The 25,125-nt window shown below is 48.8% G+C and overlaps 1 protein-coding gene and 1 long non-coding RNA gene across 3 annotated transcripts in view; both read left to right on the forward strand.

Moving 5' to 3' along the window:
* LOC101116807 (protein kinase cAMP-dependent X-linked catalytic subunit) overlaps positions 1 to 865 on the forward strand; it is a 79,633-nt gene extending 78,768 nt beyond the window's left edge. Inside the window, exon 9 of the mRNA XM_027963617.3 lies at positions 320 to 865. The gene's annotated coding sequence lies outside the window, so the exon portion shown is untranslated. The remainder of the gene's footprint in view (positions 1 to 319) is intronic.
* A 17,244-nt stretch (positions 866 to 18,109) lies between these two features.
* The window catches only part of LOC105605321 (uncharacterized), a 28,697-nt gene continuing 21,681 nt past the window's right edge, over positions 18,110 to 25,125 (forward strand). For both annotated transcript variants that reach the window (XR_009598917.1, XR_009598918.1), the window contains exon 1: positions 18,110 to 23,397. This is a non-coding gene — a long non-coding RNA (uncharacterized LOC105605321). The remainder of the gene's footprint in view (positions 23,398 to 25,125) is intronic.

Consider the following 25,125-nt stretch of genomic DNA (forward strand, 5'->3'; position numbering starts at 1 on the left):
TGCGACCGCATGGACTGAATTCTCCAGGCCAGGGTAGTGGAGTGGGTAGCCTTTCCCTCCTCCAGGGGTATCTTCCCAACCCAGGGAACGAACCCAGGTCTCCAGCATTGCAGGCGGATTCTTTACCAGCTGAGCCACCAGGGAACCCCAAAATACTGGAGTGGGTAGCCTATCCCTTCTCCAGGGGATTTTCCCAACCCAGGAACCGAATCACCTGCATTGCAGGCAGATTCTTTACCAACTGAGCTATCAGGGGAGCCGTTACCAGCCAAAGAAATATGCAGAGCTTTCCATGATTGAATTCATCATCTTTCATTAGGCAAAAGAACCTTCCTGACCACAGTTCTCTTCTGCCCCATTCACTGGAAAACACTGGATCCAAAAGAACAAAGACCGGACTTCTCTGCTAGTCCAGCGGGTAAGATTTCTCCTGCCAGTGGAAGGAACATGGGTTCGATCCCTCGTCCAGGAAGATTCCGCACGCTGTGGAGCAACTAAGTCTGCGCGCGACTTCTGTGCCCGTGTCCTGCAGCTGTGGAAGTCCGCACACCTAGAGAGTAGCTCCTGAAACTTGAGGGTGGCCTCCGCTCTCTACAACTGGAGCAAGTCATGCACAACATCAAAAACCCCAGCACAAGCTAAAAACAAAAAAAAAGAATAAAGACCAAACATCAGTCAGAGAGACCAAAATCACAGTCATTGAAAAATAAAACAATAGACTCTTTGTGGGGTTCATGTTCAGGGCTGATCCCAACAGGTCTGTGTAGCTAATCTCAAAAGGATTAGCCATGGCCAGGAATGGACTTCTTGAAGGAACTGCCCCAGGCTGCTAGGGGCAACACGTAAATAAATAATTTCAACATCACCAGTATACCCTATCATTATTTGTAAATGTCGGCAACATGCTGGGTTTTTTCCAGTGCTTTTGGGAATCCAGAAAAGGGTCGAGGCATGTTTCTTCCACTCAGGATTGGATGATTAGCTGGTGGGTGGCTGGGCACACGTACCCAGCATCTCGCCTGTGTCGTTATGTAACAATATAAGGCGGGAACCAAAGCCTCATTTCTCCCCTGTTTCATTCGAAAATCTGCTCTTTGTCATCGGATCCAATTTTAGAAAGCTTGCCCCTGGAAGGCCCGAAGCAGGTTTTCCCCGTTTAGAATGAGAAGCTTATTAGAAATATCTCTGTTCCATTTATTTGACCTACCACAGTCCAGTTTAGTTCAGTGTCCTACGCTTTGTGACCCCGTGGACTGCAGCACACCAGGCCTCCTTGTCCATCAGCAACTCCCAGAGTTTACTCAGACTCGTATCTGTCGAGTCAGTGATGCCATCTAACTATCTCATCCTCTCTCGTCCCCTTCTCCTTCTGCCCTTAATGTTTCCCAGCCTCAGGGTCTTTTCCAATGAGTCAGCTCTTCACATCAGGTGGCCAAAATATTGGAGCTTCAGCTTCAGCATCAGTCCTTCCAATGAACACCCAGGACTGATCTCCTTTAGAATGGACTGGTTGGATCTCCTTGCAGTCCAAGGGACTCTCAAGAGTCTTCTCCAACACCCCAGTTCCAAAGCATCCATTGATCGGCGCTCAGCTTTCTTTAGAGTCCAACTCTCACATCCACACACAGAAGCAGACGAAGTGATTTACTGTGTTTGGGGGTCCGAGAAGAGAATGCAGATCAACTGATGTGAGTCTGTTTTGTCTTGTCCCCGTCAAGCCGGCCTTGGTACGCTGTTATCCCTCCGCAGTGAGTGGGTTGCCATGGCAACCAGCCTCAAGGGGACAAGGCACCTTCCAAGTTCTTTCTGCTTCGATCGCCGCCGCACCTTCTCCAGGAAGCTCTGCTGTGGGGGCTGTCATCTGATGTGTGTGCGTGAGTTTGTTTTTAATTTTAAGATAGTTCATTTATTTGCCTGGCCGTGCTGGGTCCCAGTTGAGGCTCGTGAGATCTTTAGTTCCAGCATATGTTGAGTTGAGTGCTTCAGTCCTATCTGACTCTTTCCGAACCTGTAGACTGTGTAGCCCGCCAGGCTCCTCTGTGCATGGGATTCTGCAGGCAAGAATACTGGAGTGGGTTGCCATTCCCTTCTCCAGGGGATCTTCCTGACCCAGGGGTCGATCCCACGTCTCCTGCGTTGGCAGGTAGCTTTATGAACTCTTAGGTAACACATGTGGGACCCAGCTCCCTGACTAGGGATGGAACCCAGGTCCCCTGCGTTGGGAGCAGGGAGATTTAGCCACTGGACCACCACGTGTGTATTTGAATCCAGCTCAGAGTCCCAGGGACGGGGGAGCCTCCTGGGCTTCTGTCCGTGGGGTCGCACAGAGTCAGACACGACTGAAGTGGCTTAGCAGCAGCAGAGTCCCTTGGACTGTAAGGAGATCAAACTAGTCAGTCCTCAGTTCAGTTCAGTTCAGTCGCTCAGTCGTGTCCGACTCTTTGTGACCCCATGAATCGCAGCACGCCAGGCCTCCCTGTCCCTCACCAACTGCCAGAGTTCACTCAGACTCACGTCCATTGAGTCAGTGATGCCATCCAGCCATCTCATCCTCTGTCATCCCCTTCTCCTCCTGCCCCTAATCCCTCCCGGCATCAGAGTCAGTCAATCCTAAAGGAGATCAATCCTAAGTATTCACTGGAAGGACTGATGCTGAAGCTGAAACTCTAATATTTGGGCCACCTGATGCGAAGAACTGACTAACTGGAAAAGACCCTGATGCTGGGGAAGACTGAAGGCAGGAGGAGAGCGGGCTGATAGAAGACGAGATGGTTCGGTAGCATCGCCAACTCAGTGGACATGAAGCTGAACAAACTCCAGGAGATGGTGAAGGACAGAGGCGCCTGGCCTGCCGGACTCCATGGGGTCATAAACAGGTGGACACGGCTGAGCAACTGAACAGCAAATCTGCTACTTACCAAAAAAAGAAAAAGAACGAGGTATTTTTTCAGTTTGTAGAAGTAGGGGAGCCCAGTAAAAATATAGGAAACGTACTTACATTTCAAGTAGGGGTAAATGGTGAGTGATTTTATTTTATTTTTAAACTTTTTACTTTATATTGGAGTATAGCCCATTATCAATGTTGTGATGGTTTCAGGTAGACAGGAAGGGACTCAGCCGTACATATACGCGCACCCATTCTCCCCCAAACTCCCCTCCCATCCACGCTGCCACATGACATGGAGCAGAGTTCCCTGTGCTGTCCAGCAGGTCCTTGCTGGTTCTCCTTGTTAAATACAGCAGTGTGTCCATGTCCATGCCAAACTTCCTAACTATTCCTTCCCCCATCCTTCCCCCGGTGACCATCAGGTTATTACAGAGTATTGAGCAGAGTTCCCTGTGCTAGACAGCAGGCCCTTGCTGGTTCTCCATGTTAAATACAGCAATGTGTCCATGTCCATCCCAGACTCCCTGACTGTCCCTTCCCCCGTCCTTCCCCCTGGGAACCGTGAGGTTATTACAGAGTATTGAGCAGAGTTCCCTGTGCTGTCCAGCAGGTTCTTGCTGGTTCTCCATGTTAATACAGCAGTGTGTCCATGTCCTTCCCAAACTCCCTGACTCTCCCTTCCCCCATCCTTCCCCCCTGGTGACCATAAGGTTATTACAGAGTATTGAGCAGAGTTCCCTGTGCTGGACAGCAGGTCCTTGCTGGTTCTCCATGTTAAATACAGCAGTGTGTCCATGTCCATCCCAAACTTCCTAACTATTCCTTCCCCCATGCTTCCCCCGGTGACCATCAGGTTATTACAGAGTACTGAGCAGAGTTCCCTGTGCTGTCCAGCAGGCCCTTGCTGGTTCTCCATGTTAAATACAGCAGTGTGTCCATGTCCATCCTGAACACCCTGACTATGTCTTCCCCCGTCCTTCTTGATGGTAACCATAAGGTTATTACAGAGTACTGAGCAGAGTTCCCTGTGCTGGACAGCAGGTTCTTGCTGGTTCTCCATGTTAATACAGCAGTGTGTCCATGTCCTTCCCAAACTCCCTGACTATCCCTTCCCCATCCTTCCCCCTGGTGACCATAAGGTTATTACAGAGGATTGAGCAGAATTCCCTGTGCTGGACAGCAGGTCCTTGCTGGTTATCCGTGTTAAATGCAGCAGTGTGTCCGTGTCCATCTCAAACTCCTATCTCTTTGAATGAATTTTTAAATCCTAAGTTTGTCCCCGATTCATATACGTGCTTTAAAAAAAGTGTTCACTGTTTATCTCCTCTTCAAATTTAACTGGTGGTTACCGCTGCTGCTAAGTGCCAGCGTGACCTACACGCAGTGTCGGGGACAGACTTGCCCTCGTGGACGGTAAACCAGCCGCCGTCGGTAAAGGGCGCTCCTGCTGCAGATCGTCTGTGACAAGATGCATAATCATGTCGCCGTCCCCAGATGCATTTACTCAGAAGGAAGTCTCAATAGGATCGCCTTAAAGAAAACAAACCTTCACAAGTGAGAGAACAAGGCTCCCATTCATCGCAGAAGAGGGGACTGGCAGAGAAAGAAAGAGTCCTTTAAAATAGCTTGAAATGACATCGTCGGTCTACCCAAGATACCCTCGTGGCTCTTGGCTGACAATCTCCTTCTCTTCTGTGAGTTGGCGTTTACCCCGGTTGGCAACACTCTGAATGCCGGAGAGCAAAAAAAAAAATAATAATAATAATGCGCTGGGCTTCAGTTTGTGTCAAGGCTGGCTGTTTACTGAGCCCGACACAGTCCTACCCGGGAGAAACCACAAGTGGTTCCAACGTCATATACAGTAACGACCGGACGATACATCTGGGCTATTGTACCGGTTTTGTAACTATGCCTATCAGCGTAGACTCTCCTGTCTCATCCTGCCATTGCAGCGGCTTTCAAGTGTTACCTCATGTTGAAAAATAAACGCAACATTCTTCTTCCTGCTGTCCTGAAGGCTCTCTTAATGATAAGTAAACAGTCCTGTCCTGGCCATCTAATATTTACACAGGTGGGAGTTGTTTCTCCAGGCAAAGGAAAACGTTTTGAATGAACGCATGCGAAGGCTTTCCGTCTTCGGAGACGTTTTATTTTCATGAAGCAGCGGCCTCGAAAAGCAAAAGTCTACGCTGAGTCACAGGGTTTTATCATTTTATCTCGAAACCCCCGGCACCTTGCGCCGTCTCTGCAAACACAGAAGCACACAGGTCATCTCTTGATACTTTGTGACCCCGCAGACTGCAGCACGCCAGGCTTCCCTGTCCTTCACCGTCTCCCAGACTTTGCTCAGACCCATGTCCATCGAGCCGGTGATGCCATCTAACCATCTCATCCTCTGTCGTCCACTTTTCCTCCCGCCTTCAATCTTTCCCAGCATCAGGGTCTTTTCTAATGAGTCAGTTCTTCCCATCAGGTGGCCAAAGTATTGGAGTTTCAGCTTCAGCATCAGTCCTTCCAATGAATATTCAGGACTGGTTTCCTTTAGGATGGACTGGTTGGATCTCCTTGCAATCCAAGGGGCTCTCAAGAGTCTTCTCCAGCGCCTCAGTCTGAAAAAAAACATTCATTCTTTGGTGCTCAGCCTTCTTTATGATCCAGCTATCACACTGTTGTGAATGTAATAGAAACACACCAGGTACTGGTTGCTCAGTTGTGTAGGTTGCCTGTGTGTAGTTTGCTTTGCAGTCAGCGTCATTGCAACAGATAAATCCGTGTGCATCCCTGGGACTCTGGAGACAGCCAAGTGTTCATTGAGATTCTAGGAAACAGGGAAGCCAAACAATAGTATACACCTTCGCGTTGTCTGTCTGCCCACCTTCCTGCTCTTAATAAAAGGGATGGAAAGGAGATAAATATTGGTGAGAGGTATTCAGGATCTGCGGCTTCCCATGTGACACAGTGGTTAAAACAGAAAATCCGCCTACCAGTGCAGGAGACCCAAGTTCCATCGCTGGGTCGGGAAGATTCCCCTGGAGGAGGAAATGGTAGCCCACTCCAGTGTTCTTGCCTGGAGAATGCCATGGACAGAGGAGCCTGGAAAAGGGGTAGGCTACCCACTCCAGTATTCTTGGCCTTCCCTGGTGACTCAGATGGTAAAGAATCTGCATGCAATGCGAGAGATCTGGGTCCCATCCTTGGGTCGGGAAGATTCCCCTGGAGGAGGAAACGGCAACCTACTCCAGTGTTCTTGCCTGGAGAATGCCATGGACAGAGGAGCCTGGAAAAGGGGTAGGCTACCCACTCCAGTATTCTTGGCCTTCCCTGGTGACTCAGATGGTAAAGAATCTACATGCAATGCGAGAGATCTGGGTCCCATCCTTGGGTCGGGAAGATTCCCCTGGAGGAGGAAATGGCAACCCACTCCAGTGTTCTTGCCTGGAGAATCCCATGGACAGAGGAGCCTGGTGGGGCTACAGTCCATGGGGTCGCACAGAGTCAGACACGACTGAGCAGCTAACACAGACACGCTCATACACGTTCACGGTCTAGTTGACATGATGGTCTTGATTCACGAACATCCAGAATTCGTGGGATGAACGTAAGGAAGCGGACGGTGCACCTGCCAAGCGGGGAGTTAGTGTCACCACTGAGAGAACTTCCGTTCATGGGTGTGAGGATTCAGAACTTTGCATCTGGGGCCAGGCTCTGTATTCACGAAAACTCCTTACGGATGACCATCGCCCGTGATGGTTTTCTGTAGACAGGCATGTGCTGAGATGCCTTCTTGGGGACCGAACTGGACTGTGTGACTACCTTCCCTTCTCTTGGAGATCCCCTGCCGGGCAGACAGATGTATTTCAGGGCTCAAGCACCAAAAACATGGTTTAAGTGAACAGACAGGAAGCTTGGATCTGCAGTAATGGGATTTGTCTGGTTAATTACCTTATAGTGAGGTAGCTCAGTCGTGTCCAACTCTTTGCGATCCCATGGACTGTAGTCTGCCAGGCTTCTTTGTCCATGGGATTTTCCAGGCAAGAGTACTGGAGTGGGGTGGCATTTCCTTCTCCAGGGGATCTTCCTGACCCAGGGCTCAAACCCAGGTCTCCTGCATTGCAGGCAGACGCTTTACCCTCTGAGCTCCAAGAAGCTCTACTAATTCCCTTGGATTCTTGCTATTTCTGAACCAGAGGACATTTATGATGTCACCATACTTTATTTGCTGTTGCGGTCCTGAGTCTCAGAACAGACTCTAAAATAAGACACAGATGAACTTACTGATGAATCAGAAACAGCCTCACAGACATAGGAACCAGACTTTTGGTTACCGAAGGGGAAGGGGAGAAGAATAAATCAGCAGTTTGGGGTTAACGTAAACACACCACTGTATATAAAACTTGCATGGAATCAACGAGATAACGAAGGGCAGGGAAGCCTGGTGTGCTGCAGTTCTTGGGAACCACACTGGACTGTAGCCTGGTAGACTACAGTCCACGGGATCGCAAAGAGTCAGGCACGATTTAGCAACTGAACAACCGGAGCGTGATAAAATGGGCTTCCCCGGCGGCTCGGTGGGAAAGAGTCCCGCTGCCGATAGAGGAGACCTGGGTTCCATCCGTGAATTGGGAGGATCCCCTGGAGAAGGAAATGGCAACCCACTCCAGTATTCTTCCTGGAGAACCCCATGGACAGAGAAGCCTGGTGGGGCTACAGTCCAGAGTCACAAAGAGTCAGCTATGATTTAGCAGCTAAACAACAATTAACAACAAATATATAAAATAAACCACAAGGATGTAATGTATAGCACAGGGAACTGTACGCAATATTTGTTAATCACCTAGAGTGGAAAAGAATGTGAAAAAAAAATACACGTATATGTTTATATAACTGACTCACTGCTGTGTAGCTGAAATTAACACAGCATTGTAAATCGACTGTACTTTGGTAGAAAAATTACTTATAAAAAATTGAAGGGGCAAAATCTTTCTAATCTAGGAGTAGGCGAATATTTCTTTCCTTTTTTTAAAAAAATATATTTACTTATTTCTCTGTGCTGGGTCTTAGTTATAACATGCAGGACCCTGACCAGGGATTGAATACCTGGACCCCTGCATTGAGAGCTCAGAGTCTTACTTGACCACCAGGGAAGTCCCTTGGTGGAGATTTTGTAAACAAAATCATAAAAACAGAGGCTATGCGTAAAGAAAAAAATAGAGGCATTTCACTTAATCCAACTCAACATTCAGGAAACTAAGATCATGGCATCTGGTCCCATCACTTCATGGCAAATAGGTGGGGAAACAGTGGAAACAGTGGCTGACTTTATATTTTGAGGCTCCCAAATCACTGCAGATGGTGACTGCAGCCATGAAATCAAAAGACGCTTGCTCCTTGGAAGAAAAGCTATGACCAGCTTAGACAGCATGTTGAAAAAAAAGCTGTGCTTTTGAACTGTGGTGCTGGAGAAGACTCTTGAGAGTCCCCTGGACTGCAAGGGTATCCAACCAGTCCAGCCTAAAGGAAATCGCTCCTGAATATTCATCGGAAGGACTGATGCTGAAGCTGAAACTCCAATACTCTGGCCACCTGATGTGAAGAACTGACTCATTGGGAAAGACCCTGATGCTGGGAAAGATTGAGGGCAGGAGGAGGGGACGACACAGGATGAGATGGCTGGATGGCATCACCGCCTCCATGGACATGAGTCTGAGCAAAGTCTGGGAGATGGTGAAGGACAGGGAAGCCTGGCGTGCTGCAGTCTGTGGGGTCACAAAGTATCAAGAGATGACCTGTGTGCTTCTGTGTTTGCAGAGACGGCACAAGGTGCTTTGGGTTTCAAGACAAAATGATAAAACCCTGTGACTCAACATAGACATGAGTTTGAGTAAGCTCTGGGAGTTGGTGATGGACAGGGAGGCCTGGTATGCTGCGGTCCATGGGGTCGCAGAGAGTTGAACGCAACTGAGTGACTGAACTGAACTGAATTAAAATGAAGGCTTTCTGTGAAGCGCATCGTAAGCAAAGTTTAGTGGCTGGCTGAGAGGGTGGTTGGTACCTGTTATTTGTGATATCCAAATATATAACAGGAGGATTCCCTGCAGGTCTGGTGGTTTGGACACTGAGCTTCCACTGCAGGGGATGTGGGTTCAATCCCTGCTCAGGAAACTAAGATCCTAAAGGCTGCATGGCACCAGCATAAAAAATAAATAAATGAGCTCAAACAAGAAAAAAAACAGATTCTTATCTAGAAGACACGTGAGCTCTTACAAATTAATGGGGAAAGTACACTGTAAACACTATTAAAAAAAGAAAAGAAAGAAACAGGTGAAGTATAGAAAGAGACAGTGCACAAAGGAATGTTGTTTAGTCGGTTGGTCGTGTCCAACTCTGCGACCCCATGGACTGCAGCACGCCAGGCTTCCTGGTCCTTCACCATCTCCTGGAGTTTGTTTGAACGCATGTCCAAAGAGTCAGTGATGCCATCCAACCAACTCATCCTCTGCCGTCCCCTTCTCCTCCTGCCTTCAATCTTTTTCAGCATCAGGGTCTTTTTTAGTGAGTCAGCTCTTCGCATGAGGTGGTCAAAGAATTGAAGCTTCAGCTTTAGAATCAGTCCTTCCACTGAACATTCAGGACTGATCTCCTTTAGGATGGACTGGTTGGATCTCCTTGCAGTCCAAGGGACTCTCAAGAGTCTTCTCCAACACCACAGTTCAGAAGCATCCATTCTTTGGCGTTCAGCTTTCTTTATAGCCCAACTCTCACATCCATGCATGACCACTGGAAAAACCATAGCCTTGACTAGACGAAGCTTTGTCGGCCAAGTAACGTCTGTGCTTTTCAGTATGCTGTCTAGGTTGGTCATAGCTTTTCTTCCAAGGAGCAAACGTGTTTGAATTCCATCACTGCAGTCACCATCCGCAGTTGTTTTGGAGCCCAAGAAAATAACGTCTGTGACTCTTTCCATGGCACAAAAGAATAAGGCCTTTTCAGTGATTAGTTAATGAGCAGAGTTGGCAGAGGAAAGCAACAGCGAGAGAGACTTTTGTGTGGCTTGATGTTGCAAGATGTGAACGATGGAAATACACCTAATGTTCTCAGGGGCCTGAGCAGGGGAGAATGCCCCTACGGTGGGAGTGAGAGTCAGCATTGTAGCTGCCCTCCTGAAGAGCATTCTGGCCAGACTTCAGATCTTCCCCCGAGTGGACTGTCTCATGACCCAGCCGTACCCCGCATAGGTCTAAAGCCCAGAGGAATTCTTAACAGACGTGCGTTCAGGAATTTTTACCAGGCACAGTCTCAGGTCTCTCCCGAGGCTTACGGAATTCAGGCTGCCTGAGGGCGGTCCTCACCCCGTGACCCTCGCAGAGCGTGTTAGACGGACGCTGCAGATGGACGTTTGAGCCCTGCAGATGGAGGCTCGGCTCCATGATGAGGTCCTGAAAGCATTTTGCTGAGTGAAAGACGTTGGGCAAACACTGTGAGATTTACGGCACCGTCCTATTTATAGAAACGAGAACCACATCCTCGCAGAGCCGCGTGCTGGGGTTGACAAGCCACAGGCATCGTGGAAGACATGTGTCAACCAGGCTGCAAGGCGGTGGGGGGTGGGGGGAATGAAGGCTGTTGCGGGCTGACGGCAGGAATGAGGTGAAGGTTGAAGACAAGTCAACAAGGGAATGATCTTGCCACGGGTGGTGGCCGTTTTTAAAATTTGCTTGTTTTTACGTGGAGCGTACTTAATTGCTTTACAAAAGCGTGTTGGTCCCTGCCATCTGTGCACATGAATCAGCCATAGGTATACACGTGTCCTTTCCCTCTTGAACCCCGCTTCCACCTGCCACCACATCCCACCCCCCTAGACTGTCACTGAGCCCTGGTTTGAGTCCCCGCAGTCATACAGGAATTTCCCACTGGCTGTCTGCTTTACAGATGCCCTGTGTGTCTCTGTTTCCCTGCTAGTCTCTCTGTTCACCCACCCCCTCCTTCCCCCAGCATGTCCATGTCTGTTCTCTGTGTTTGCCTCTGCATTGCTGCTCTGCAAACGGGTTTGTCAGTCCCATCTGTCTCGATTCCATAGTGAAGTCGCTCAGTCGTGTCCGACTCTTTGCCACCCCAGGGACACCAGGCTCCTCTGTCGGTGGGATTTTCTAGGCAAGAGTACTGGAGTGGGTTGCCATTTCCTTCTCCAGGGAACTTCCCGACCCAGGGATTGAACCCAGGTCTCCCACATTGTAGACAGACGCTTTACCGTCTGAGCCACCAGGGGAGTCAACTATATATGCGTTAATATATAGTATTTGTTTTTCTCTTTCTGGCTTACTTCACTTTTTTTTTATAATAAGCTCTCCGTTCATCCATCTCATTAGAGCTGACTCAAATGAGTCCCTTTTCACGGCTGGGTAATATTCCGTTGTGTATAGGTACCACACCTTATTTACCCATTCATCCGTCAATGGATATTTAGGTGGCTTCCATGTCCTAGCTTTTGTAAATAGTGCTGCAGTGAACCGTGCGTTATATATGCCTTTTCCAGTCCAGTGTCTGTTTCACTGGATTCTCTATGTCTTTGATAATGGTTTCTTCAGGGTATATGCCCAGTAGTGGAACTGCTGACTCATATGGTACTTTTATTCCTAGCTTTTTGAGGCATCTCCATTCTGAGTGGTGGCAAATTTAAAGGATCATTCAGCTCTTGAGACTGTGGTCCAACTGACGACAACCACAAAAATATATGCGTAACTGGCATTTGGCCAGGTCAGTGCAGAACGGAGGTAGCAGAGTTCAGAGGTTAAGACAGCATGAGAGATCTAGGTCAGCATGTCTCCACCTTGGAAGCTCTAATGTTTAGGGGCCTGGGTAATTCTTTAGGGGGAGGAAGGTCTGTCCTGTGTGTTGTGGGGTGTGGAGCAGCCTCTCTGAGCTCCTCCCACGAGGTGTCAGGAGCACCCCCTGCCCTAGTTCTGACAGCAAAAGAATGTCTCCACGCCTCGTCATACGTGCTCTGAGGAGCACGGTCATCCCCAGTTGAGAACCGCAGCCATAGACACATAGATACAAAGATAGACAGGTAGGAGACAAAGACACACAGATACATGATAGGTAGATACAGAGACAGATGGATGGATTAGGTAGATGACATATAGACAGGTAGGCAGTAGAGACAGGTAAGTGGATAGGTGATAGAGTACATAGACTGATAGTAGGAATAGGTAGGTAGGTAGTAGAGACAGATGGATGGGTGGGTAGAGAGACGTGATTCAACCAGCATCTGCTTGAATGGGTGGGTAGATAGACGGGATAGATGCTGGTTGAATGGATGGGTAGAGAGACATGATAGATGGTGGTTGAATGGGTGGGTAGAGAGACATGACAGACGCTGGTTGGATGGGTGGATAGAGAGACATGATCGATGCTGGTTGAATGCGTGGGCAGATAGACATGATACACAGATGCTGGTTGAATGGGTGGGTAGAGAGACATGATAGATGGTGGTTGAATGGGTGGAAAGAGAGACATGATAGACAGATGCTGGCTGAATGGGTGGATAAAGAGACATGATAGATGGTGGTTGAATGGGTGGGTAGAGAGACATGACCGATGCTGGTTGAACGGGTGGGTAAAGAGACATGACAGAAGCTGGTTGAATGGGTGGGTAGAGAGACATGATAGACAGACGCTGGTTGGATGGGTGGGTAGAGCGACGGGATAGATGCTGGTTGAATGGGTGGGTAGAGAGACATGATCAATGCTGGTTGGATGGGTGGGTAGAGAGACATGATAGACAGACGCTGGTTGGATGGGTGGGTAGAGAGACATGATCGATGCTGGTTGGATGGGTGGGTAGAGAGACATGATAGACAGACGCTGGTTGGATGGGTGGGTAGAGAGACATGATCGATGCTGGTTGGATGGGTGGGTAGAGAGACAGGATAGATGCTGGTTGAATGGGTGGGTAGAGAGACATGATCGATGCTGGTTGAATGGGTGGGTAGAGAGACATGATAGACAGACGCTGGTTGGATGGGTGGGTAGAGAGACATGATAGATGCTGGTTGGATGGGTGGGTAGAGAGACATGATCGATGCTGGTTGGATGGGTGGGTAGAGAGACATGATAGACAGACGCTGGTTGAATGGGTGGGCAGATAGACATGATAGACAGATGCTGGTTGAATGGGTGGATAGATAGATGGGATAGATGTTGGTTGAATGGGTGAGTAGAGAGACATGATAGACGGTGGTTGGATGGTGGATAGAGAGATATGATAGAGAGATGCTGGTTGAATGGGTGGATAGATAGACGGGATAGATGCTGGTTGAATGGGTGGGTAGAGAGACATGATAGATGCTGGTCGAATGGGTGGATAGATAGACATGATAGATGCTGGTCGAATGGGTGGAAAGAGAGACCTGATAGGTGCTGCTTGAATGGGTGGATAGATGTATGGATAGATAGTTGATGGGTGGCGGGATTGATACAAGTGGTAGATTAATAGGTGATAGTGCAGATAGATAGGTTGGTCGGTGATAGAGAGTGGAGACAGGCCGATCAATAGATGGTATGTTGATAGTAGAGATAGACCGCAGATAAATAGTTGAGTGAGATGATGGATTCACAGGGAGTATCCACAGATAGATGGATAGGTTGATTGTGGATGCATAGATCAATTGATGCGAGATGATAGAGAGATGGTCTATGAACGGATAGGTAGATCGCAGAGATAAATGAATGGATAGCTAGACTGTGTGTGGATGGATTGATAGAAATGGTAGGTTGATAGATGGTAGATGGCGATTGATTCATAGATGATAGTGGAGGCCGACACTGGGTAGATAGTAGACGTGGGTGGATGGATAAACAGATGGTGGCTGGATGGGTGGATGAAAATGGTAGCTTCATGATAGGTAGTGCAGCTAAATAGCTTGCTAGATGGTAGGTTGATTGATGGTACAGGTGATGGAGAGATGGTAGAGACTGGTAGATGGTACAGACAGACAGATAGTAGAGACAGATGATGCATGGAGAGTAGACACGGGTGGATGGATGCATGGATACATGAATGGGTGGGTGGCTTGGTGGAAGTGATAGCTCGATACATGATAGTACAGCAACGTATATTGATAGATGATAGATTAATTGATAGTGCAGACAGATGATGGATGGATAGATTGATTGATTGTACAGAAAGCTACATAGATAGATAGTAGAGATAGATGATGCATCTATCTGCATGTATCTACATGGATGGATGGATAGGTGATGGATGAATGGATACATAAGAGATATGGATGGATGGATAGAGTAGATAGATAAAATCTTGACTTCATGCTCAGTCAGAGTTTCTCAGCCTCAGCCCTGGTGGTGCAGAGGTTAAAGCATCTGCCTGCAATGTGGGAGACCTGGGTTCGATCCCTGGGTCAGGAAGATCCCCTGGAGAAGGAAATGGCAACCCACTCGACTGTTCTTGCCTGGAGAATCCCATGGACGGAGGAGCTTGGTGGGCTACAGTCCACGGGTCGCAAAGAGTCGGACACGACTGAGCAACTTCACTTCTTGCTGACATTTGGGGCTGGACAGCGCTCTGATGTGGGGCAGAATTAACGGGTTACTTACTTCTCACATCTTTAAATTCAGCGCACGTCTTTCTTCTGTGAATTCATGTCTGCCGACTCAGGAACGACTTTCATCTCTGGGTGTGTGTCTGCCAGCTCAGGAAGGTTCTCTTGGATTATGCTTCCTGGACTGTCTTTGGGTTGAATAGTGTTTGGCTTGTTGAGTGATTCGTCTTGCATGGAGGAGCTTAATCTCTTCTCTGTATTCAAACAGACCAACAGCAAATCTCTTCCCGTTTTCACTGCATTAAACCTTTCCTCTGGGTTGTACATTTTCATTGGAGTTTGTCTCCTGCCTCTCGGAGGTGATTTTCTATAGGATGTGATCTGAGATGTGTGCCCCTCCACGGTCATTCATTTTCATGCGTCTGGGTTTTCAGGTGGCAACCCACTCCAGTATTCTTGCCTAGAGAATCCTATGGACAGGGGAGCCTGGTGGGCTGCTGTCTGTGGGGTCGCACAGAGTCGGACACGACTGAAGCGACTTAGCAAACATGCATGCGCTCCCTCCCGTTCTCAGAACATTTCTCCTGCTTTTCTAGTAGATGGGTTCCAGAAATAACCAATTCTTCTCGCCTTCTGAAGTCCTTCAGCACCCCCTTCTCCTTTGGATGGGGAGTTTTTTTATTTTCCTTTGTTTACAGAATTGGTTGCAAAGAGAGCTATCTTAGTGCTTTCTTCACCCAGAAAATACACACCACTATTCTGGGGCCTTCCCCGGTGGTCCAGCAGATAAGAATCCATCTGCCAATGCAGGGGACACGGATTCGATCCCTGGTCGAGGCAGATTCCACATGAGCAAGTAAGCCCCATGCACCACAGCTGCTGAGCTCTAGCGCCCACACGCTGCTACTCCTGAGCCCGTGTCCAAAAACTGCCGAAGCCTGTGTGCCTGGACCCCATGCTCCCCAACCAGAGCAGCTACTGCAAAGAGAAAGCTGAGCATCACAACTAGAGGGTAGCCCCCACTTGCCACAACTAGGCGAAGCCTGCTCAGAGCAACAGAGACCCAGTGTAACGACACAGAAGATACCGCTGTTCTAGGCTGCGGGTGTCTGCGTGTTCACCCCGTGCCTGGTGCTTTGTTGCAGCCTCTCCAAACCACCTTCTGGACAGTTTTATCTGCCAAGTGCTGCACCCTGTAAATTCTTTGGCATTTTGGAAATAAGGCTGTTGCAGTTCTGCCCACTTCGATCCTTTGAGGGTCTTTAGGCTTGTCTACCCAACGTCGTGCTTCTTAAAATTTTACCTAGAAGGTGGTTGATATTTTCCTAGGAATGTCTCCCTATGAAAGTGAAAGTCGCCCAGTCGTGTCTGACTCTTTGTGACCCCCCCCACCCCCCGCCTTGCCTCATCTTGAGCACGGTGTGGAATGAACAGAAGAACAGAAGTTGACATAATTTGTAGTGTGTGTCTGTGTGTGTGTGTGTGCGCGCGCTCAGATGCTCAGTGGTGTCTGACTCTTTGCAGATCCATGCACTGTAGCCCACCAGGCTCCTCTGCCCATGGAATTCTCCAGGCCGGAATTCTGCCGTGGGTAGCTGTTCCCTTCTGCAGGTCTCCTGCATTGCAGGCGGATTCTTCGCCAGCTGAGCCACCCGGGAAGCCCTTGTCTGTCTCCCTATATATATTATGAATTGGGCTCCCCAGGTGGCTCTGTTGGTAAAGAATGCCCCTGCCAGTGCAGAAGCCGAAAGAGATGAGTGTTTGATCCCTGGATCGGGAAGATCCCCTGGAGGAGGAGACGGCAACCCAGTTCAGTATCCTTGCCTGGAGAATCCCATGGACAGAGGAGCCTGGAAAGCTACAGTCCATGGGGCTGCAAAAAGTCAGACACTGCTGAGCGACTGACACGCACATACACACATTGTAAATTATGTGAATTTCCATTCTTATGTTTATTCCACACTGTCCCCAAGATGAGGCAAGGCTTAATAATTATTTGTCCTTTCAGCTTATCCACAAAACAGAAACAGAGTCACAGATGTAGAAATCAAACTTAAGATTGCCAAGGAGGGGAAGCGGGGACGGATAAATTGGGAGGTTGGGATGGACATACACACTATATCTTAATTAACTAATTAATAATTAATATATCCATATATTGATAAAATAGTTTGTAAAGACCTACTGTATAGCATGAGGATTGCCTCGTAACTCAGTCGGTAAAGAATCCGCCTGCAGTGAAGGAGACCTGGGTTCAGTTCCTGGGTCGGGAAGCTCCCCTGGAGGAGGAGATGGCAGCCCACTCCAGTCCTCTTGCCTGCAGAATCCCATGGGCAGAGGAGCCTGGCGGGCTACAGTCCAGGGGGTTGCAAAGAGCTGGACGCGACCGAGTCACAAAGCACGCCCATACAGACTACAGTACATAAAGTGAAGGGAAGTCGCTCAGTCGTGTCCGACCCTCAGCGACCCCGTGGACTGCAGCCCACCAGGCTCCTCCATCCATGGGATTCTCCAGGCAAGAGGACTGGAGTGGGCTGCCATTGCCTTCTCCGACAGTATATAAAGCAGGTAACTGACAAGGACCTACTACTGTATAGCAGAGAGAACTCTACTCAGTACTCTGTAATGACGTATATGGAAAATCTACAAAAGAATGTGCGTGTATGTGTATATATATATATATTCACTTTAGTGAATTAGCGATATATATCTCTATACATCTATATGTTACTAATTCACTTTGCTGTATGCCTGAAACTAACTCAGTATTGTAAATCAACTATACTTTTTTTAAATAAAACTTTTATTTTATAATGTATGTATTTCAATATATATACTACATAAAAATGTATAATAAAACTTTTTAAAAATAGATCAAAATGTTCTTATTTGTCTCTTAATTCAGCTTCGAAAAGGCAGATTTCCTTGGAAGCAGCGGACCAAAGAAACAGGAAGATAGGCACCTCACCCTTGTTCTTGACAAAATGCAGCATGCTTTTGATGAAACCCTTCTGTGTGGAAAGTTTCTGATGCTAATAAAAAAGCGTTGCTTTTACTACTTTCTCTAATGAAGGAGATTACTTCAACAGTTTGCTAAAAACAGGAAAACTAAAAATAGGGCTTTTTTTTTTTTTTGGAAAGAGTATCCTTTTCTCCAAATTGATCCAATATAAATGTAATTTTGTGTGTGTGTGTCCAGTGGGATGGCCTTTGTATGCTGGGGCATGAAAGCTGCAGGCTGGCCCCTAAACTTGAGGAAACGAGCTGCACGAATGGAGCCTGAGGGAGCATGATGACACCCTGAAAACGCGGGCGGTGCCTTTAACGGCAAACAGCTGTCTCCTCTGCAGAGCGCCGAGCCAGAGTCACCAGTTTGCAAACGTTAGGTGTGGTCGGTCCCGAGAAAGGCATCGTGCTGACTTCGTTATAAACCACTCTTGGGAAAGGTCAGCGGCCATATGCAAGGGGAAGGACCCGGCATCTCACCCTGATTGCAAACAGCACTCCGATTTCCTTTTGTGCTGTTTGCAGTGACTTTATTTTCCTAACAATGGCCTGAGTCCCGCCATCTGTGGTTCCCCATCAGCTGTAACATCCGGGCGTGAAACCCACAGCCGTCTCCATCTGACATCCTGAGGCTCCAGATTGCCCAGGAAACCACAGTTGATCCTCCCCTCTGGAAGAATGTGGATCCCTGTGTGCAGAGAGAGAGAGAGCTGCCTTAGCCAGATAGCATCCCCTGAAATATTTCAGGAGGCCGATTGCTCTAGGATTTGATGCACCCTGTATCAATCATGGTAGAGACTCCTGTAAGGTACGGATGTGAGAGCTGGAATGTAAAGAAGGCTGAGCACTGAAGAACTGATGCTTTCCAACCGTGGTGCTGGGGAAGACTCCTGCGAGTCCCTTGGGCTGTAAGGAGATCCAACCTGTCTATCCTCAAGGAAATCAGCCCTGGATATTCATTGGAAGGGTGGATGCTGAAGCTGAAACTCCAGTCCTTTGGCCACCTGATGCGAAGAGCTGACTCATCGGAAAAGACCCTGCTGCTGGGAAAGATTGAAGACGGGAGGAGAATGAGGAGGAGATGGTTGGATGGCATCACCGACTCAGTGGACATGAATTTGAGCAAACTCTGGAGATAGTGGAGAACGCAGGAGCCTGGTGGACTGCAGTCCGTGGGGTTGCGACAGAGTCGGACACGACTTAACGTCTAAACAGCAGCAACAAGTGCATAGAACGTGTGAATGAGTTTACAACCACAGTGTATTTCTCACGCCTTTCAAGAAGGTAATGTCTGGGGAGGACATTGGCATATGAACTCATCACTGACGGGTGGACTTTTGCAGAAACTAACGTCCGTGGCCGGTGACTTTTATTTTGGTCAGCCAAAAATGTAATTCTGTTATCTCCCTGACACCTTGCTCTGTCTCATTTCTGTATTAGATTCTGCATATAAGCGACGTCATCCGGTATTTCTCCTTCTCTGTCTGACTGACTTCACTCAGTGTGAAAATCTGTAGGTCCGTCCGTCTCGCCGCGTATGACATTACCTTGTCCCTTTTCGTTGCTGAGTAGTATTCTGCCGTGTGTATGTATTCTGTCTTCTTGATCCATTCGTCATTATGATTGACGGTGATATTACGTACGATACTCATCATATGAGCAGCATATGATTGCAGAACCCTGCACTCTGGGTTCGGAGAAGGCAATGGCAACCCACTCCAGTACTCTAGCCTGGGAAATCCCATGGACGGAGGAGCCTGGTGGGCTGCAGTCCATGGGGTTGCTTAGAGCAGGACACGACTGAGCGACTTCACTTTCACTTTTCACTTTCATGCATTGGAGAAGGAAATGGCAACCCACTGCAGTGTTCTTGCCTGGAGAATCCCAGGGACGGGGGAGCCTGGTGGGCTGCCGTCTATGGGGTCGCACAGGGTCGGACACGACTGAAGCGACTCAGCAGCAGCAGCACTCCGGGGAACTCCGGGACACCTGAATTAGATGGCTCTTCTTCTCCATGAACGTTATTTCAAGCCTCGCTTCATTCACAGCATGAGTTCTTCTCACACTGCTGATTCTCTGGGTCTTGTCTACCAGTGAAACGCATCTTTCAGCACTTGAGTGTGAACAGCCGTTCCTCCGTGGACCCGTCTTGGACACTTTCCATTTCCCACCATGCGTGGTTTTTCTGTATACCTCATACCCAGCGATTACCTGCCAGCTTCTAGTACCTCGTTTGCCGAGCGGACTGTGAACCCTGCATATGTACGTGGGTAACCGGACAGCCCCAGCGTCCCACCAGTTGACACCGTGAAGGACAGAGCCCATCTCTGCATTCTTCTGGACACATGGTACCCAGATGCGGCAGCTTGAGCTTCCATTTTTAAATCTCGCTTCCACGGCAGAAATGAACACTCAGATGGCTGCCACGGAGGGGGAGCCTGTCTGTCGCCAACAAGGTGGGTTCAGCCACGTAGAGAGACGGCTTAAATCCATTAAACATAACACACATCCGCACAACCCATGAGCGCAGCACGGCAGCCGCTACGGTCCTGTCTGTTGAACTCCCCTCTGCCACGTGGAGGCTCTTTCAAGACAGCTCCTGTCTAACCTTCTGTAAAGAGATGCCCTCTCTGTATTAGACAGAGGGCTTCCCAGTGGCTCCGTGGTGAAGAATCCCCCTGCCAGCCAGTGCAGGAGGCACATGTTCGATCTGGCGTTTGGAAGATCCCCTGAAGGAGGGCATGGCAACCCACTTCAGGATTCTTGCCTGGACAGTCCCATGGACAGAGGAGCCTGGCGGGCTACAATCCATGGGGTCGCAAAGAATCAGACACAATTGAGTGTGCGCTTAATTCACAAAACACAGTATTCCTTCTCTTTTCTCTTTCAAGAGCCCTCTGGGTTTTGTGTTAGACTTAATTGTGAGAGTTTCCTCCCTTACTGGTAGCGTCATGAATCTCAGGGTCAAGAAAAGGCGGGCTAACATCTAGACTTGACTCTGCGTGCGTCGATTGTACCTTGAGCAAAATCGAATCCTCCACGGGGAGCCACGTTGCCTTCGTGCTGACAAGCATCTTTGAGTTCAATAGAGTTAGTGTGATAAGCACGCGCTGTCCACGTTTTAATGGAAAAAACCATGAGAATCAGCTACTTTCGGTTGTTTATACCTCCTTTTTTGGAGGACATTTGATCTAGAACGGACCTTCAAAAATTTTTTTAAATTAATTTGTATCGGAGTGAAGTTGGGCTTCCCAGGTGCTGCAGTGATTAAGAACCCTCCTGCCAATGCAGGAGACGTAAAGAGGCATGGGTTCGATCCCTGGGTGGGGAAGTTCCCCTGGAGGAGGGCATGACCACCCACCCCAGTATCCTTGCCCGGGGAATCCCGTGGACAAAGGAGCCTGGGGGGCTACAGTCCATGGGCTTGCAAAGAGGCAGACATGACTGAGCAACGAGCATACTGTTTATACTTAATTCGAACATGGACGAGCAGTCGCCATTGGTCTTGAAGGGACGTCATGATGGCCTTGGGAAGCCTGTTGGCAGGTGGATGCTGGTACATTTCATGGGAGGTCGTGTCTCTCCAAAGCGGCCGCGTTGAACAGTCGAACCAAGGTCCGCTTGGATTTCTGAAGGGATTTCCCCTGGACTAGGGGACGTTGGACCGTGGGGAAGGGATGTATGCGTTTCAGATGAGATTTTGTGTATCACTTGACTTGCATAAACTCATCAGATGGCTTTGTGGCTTAATCCAACGTGCTTGCCCAGCCAGTTTCCCCCTCCATGTACGCATGGTTGTGATCCCACCTTGTGTAGGGAGCAGAGACATGGCTGCCTTGGATTTCGCTTGGAAGTTGGGCATCTGAACCATAATTAAAGCTTTGGAGGTCTTTCTCTTTGCGTATTTGATACGTTTTCATTGATCTTATCCATGAAAGATGAGAAGGTGTTGCTTTTGCAGTAGCTGATATTTTTTCATTGATCTTTTTTTTTTTTTTTTACCCTTCCTTTTCTTAATGCTGAAATGCTTGTGTAATCTCAGGGAGAATCAGCCTGTTTCTGATTTGTATTAACTCATTGAATATTTTTTCTATGTACAAAAAAGTCTTCCGAGAGCATTTAATATACTATTTTGATCTTTCTTGGCTAAAAGCATGAAGCCATATTTTTTTTCTCCCTAAGGATATAAATCTGGAAGAAATTTAAATTATGATCAAAACAGCAAACTCATCAAGTTTGAATGGTTTCTAAACTTGGAGAAAAGAATTTCTCGAGTCCCTTTTATTTCAGGAGAATGTCAGACTTGGGTTCCCTGGCATTGCACGAAATGTACACACTTTTGGTTTTTTTTTTTTTTTCAATCTACATATGATTCTGTTACATGAAGCATCGATTTTTTTTTTCTATGAAATCCTATGTAACCTCGTGAAAACATTTCAAAAATATGTAAATAACCTGGATGATTTTACACATTCTTTTCTCCTGGCATGAGGAGATACTTAAAAAGAGCTATAGGATCTCAGTCTGGTGGTGATGTTTCAGGAAAATTGAATCACGTTTCTTCCAGTGAGAAAGTAGAAATTGAACAAAGTGAGGAAATGCGGAGATAGGAAAAGGAATTTCACATCCAGATCTTTGTCCATGTGTCAGTGGGAGAGGCCTGCGGAAGCAGGGGCACACAATCCCCCCCCCCCGCCCCCGCTTTCCACTTTTCTGTTGTTCAATCGCTCAGTCGTGTCCAAGTCTTTGCAATCCCATTGAAACCAGCACAGCAGGCTTCCTTATCCTTCACTGTGTCCTGGAGCTTGCTCAAACTCATGTCCGCTGAGTCGGTGATGCCATCCAGCCGTCTCATCCTCTGTCGTCCCCTTCTCCTCCTGCCCTCAATCTTTCCCAGCATCAGGGTCTTTTCCAGTGAGCCAGTTCTTCGCATCAGGTGGCCAAAGGATTGGAGTTTCAGCTTCAGCTTCAGTCCTTGCAATGAATATTCAATGTTGATTTCCTTTAGGATGGACTGGTTTGATCTCTTGCTGTCCAAGGGACTCTCAAGAGTCTTCTCCAGCCCCACAGTTCAAAGGCATCCGTTCTTCAGTGCTCAGCCTTCTTTATGGTCCATCTCTCTCATCCGTATGTAACTACTGGAAAAAAATATCAGAAAATTCCCCCAAAGCAGCCCAGTACGTGCACACATATGCGATGAAGCATTCCAACAAAGCTTCTTCACTTCCTTTGCCCTGAAATAGAATCAGATGCCCTGGATTCGCTGTGGCGGGAGGTCTGGTTGAGAAAACATTGCAGGACTTGTCTTTTGCTGCATTTTACGCTCAGGGGGCTTCCCTGGTGGCTCAGGTGGTAAAGCATCTGCCTGCAGTGCGGGAGACCCGGGTTCGATCCCTCAATTGAGAAACTCCCCTGGAGAAGGGAGTGGCAACCCTCTCTAGGATTCTTGCCTGGAGAATTCCAGGGACAGAGGAACCTGGTGGGCTACAGTCCATGGGGGTCGCAAAGAGTTGGACACGACCGAGCGACTTCACTTTCACTTTCTTTATGCTCAAGGGACTTTGAGGACGAGGCTGCCTTCAGCATCCTTCTCAGCTGTTCTCTGGACCTAGAGACACACTCCCTGTGTGCTGCGGAATGGCTCTCAGGGGTGGAGAGCCAGCACTCTCACCTAAGACTCCTTCAGTAGCAGCTGTGAGGAGAACTAAGGAGTGACAGCGTTTGCCCGGACGTTCACCGGGCGGTCGTCGCTGCCGGCCTTGGTCCCAGGTGCGGGGATGTTCACTGAACGGTCATCGCTGCCAGCCTCGGTCCCAGGTCTGGGGACCGCCAATGGAGGAAGACCTGTGAGCATCTGGGAGCTCTCTGAGGGTCGGGAAGCAGCGGTCCCAGAAGGATGGACATATAACCAGCAAACAGAGAAGGCGTGATGAGCAGTGGATCCAGGTGTGTTGAGGGGCCAGGGAAGGTGGCCAGTTCTGCAAAACCAGGCTGGCCAGGGAGTGAGGGGTGGGGAATGGGGGCCGGGCATGCCAGTGGGTGGGCAGAGGGAGCAGGCGACGCTGCCCTAGAGATGCCCCCACCCCTGCTGGTGCCTGGCTGCGCCGGGCACAAGAGAGAATCCAGAGGGAGTCAGATCCACCCCTGGCTGAGTCCTCCCAGAGCTGTTTCTTCCATCACTACGTTACTCACTGTGCCCGGCACCCCCCCAAAGGTGTTGCATTTCAAGTACTTGTGCATCTTACAAATTGTCTGTCTATCCATTCATCTATCCGTCTTACCTATCTGGTAAAAAAATCAGTCAGTTCAGCTCAGTTCAGCCGCTCAGGCGTGTCCGACTCTGTGCGACCCCATGAATCGCAGCACGCCAGGCCTCCCTGTCCATCACCAACTCCCGGAGTTCACTCAGACTCACGTCCATCGAGTCAGTGACGCCATCCAGCCATCTCATCCTCGGTCGTCCCCTTCTCCTCCTGCCCCCAATCCCTCCCAGCATCACAGACAAGGCTAAATAGAATAGATAAGTCATGATATACAATATGAAGCCCATGAGTTAGAGAAATGGTAGGGACATAGTGACCTGGAGGAGGGCGTGGCAACCCACTCTGGTGTTCCTGCCCGGAGAATCCCCGTGGACAGCGGAGCCTGGCGGGCTACACAGCACGGGGTTGCAAAGAGTCAGACACGACTGAAGCAACTTAACACACACACACACACACACACACAGTGAAAGCGTCAGTCGCTCAGTCGTGTCCAACTCTTCGAAACCCCATGGGGCAGCCCGCCAGGCTCCTCTGTCTGTGGGATTCTCTAGGCAGGAAGACTGGAGTGGGTTGCCCTGCCCTCCTTCAGGGGATCTTCCCGACCCAGGGATCAAACCTGAGTCTGTCACGTGATCTGAGTTGGCAGGCGGGTTCTTTACCATCGAGCCCCCCGGGAAGCTGCAGGCATTGCCACGTGTCCCCTGGAGGTTCCTTCATCTCCTTCAAGGACCACCGGGTCAAGGCGAACACAGTGAGGTCCCTTTGGAATATGAGGCGTTTTGTCTCTTCCCTGTCGTGCACTGCGACCGAAAGGGAGAAAACAGAGCAGGACCTTCTTTCTCCTCCTCCTTGCACCCGAGATGTTCCTTTCCAACACTTCGGAAAGTCCCTGGCTCTCCACGTGGGCTCACGTCCAGCGATGAAGTATTACGAAATACCTTTTCAGTTCCGAGAAATGCTTGTGGAACCAGGAATAATAATAATAATAATAAATCAACCCTGAATATTCACTAGGAGGACCGATGCTGAAGCTCCAATGCTTTGGCCACCTGATATGAAGAGCTGACTCACTGGAAAAGACCCTGATGCTGGGAAAGATTGAGGGCAAGAGGAGAAGGGGGCGACAGAGGATGAGATGGCTGGATGGCATCAGTGACTCGATGGACATGAGATTGAGTAAACTCTGGGAGTTGGTGATGGACAGGGAGGCCTGGCGTGCTGCAGTCCATGGGGTTGCAAAGAGTCGGACACGACTGAGTGACTGGACTGAGTGGGGTGCCATTGCCTTCTAGTCATTCTTAAAAACTTCTGCACAAACTCCAGGCCTGATTCTGTGGTTTTTGATGGATTGTGTAGCTGCTGTCCGATCTTACAAAACTCTGCAAAGATAAGTACACCCAGCAGATTTAAA

Source organism: Ovis aries, chromosome X, assembly GCF_016772045.2.
Source record: "Ovis aries strain OAR_USU_Benz2616 breed Rambouillet chromosome X, ARS-UI_Ramb_v3.0, whole genome shotgun sequence".
In the NCBI taxonomy this organism is placed as follows: Eukaryota; Metazoa; Chordata; class Mammalia; order Artiodactyla; family Bovidae; genus Ovis; species Ovis aries.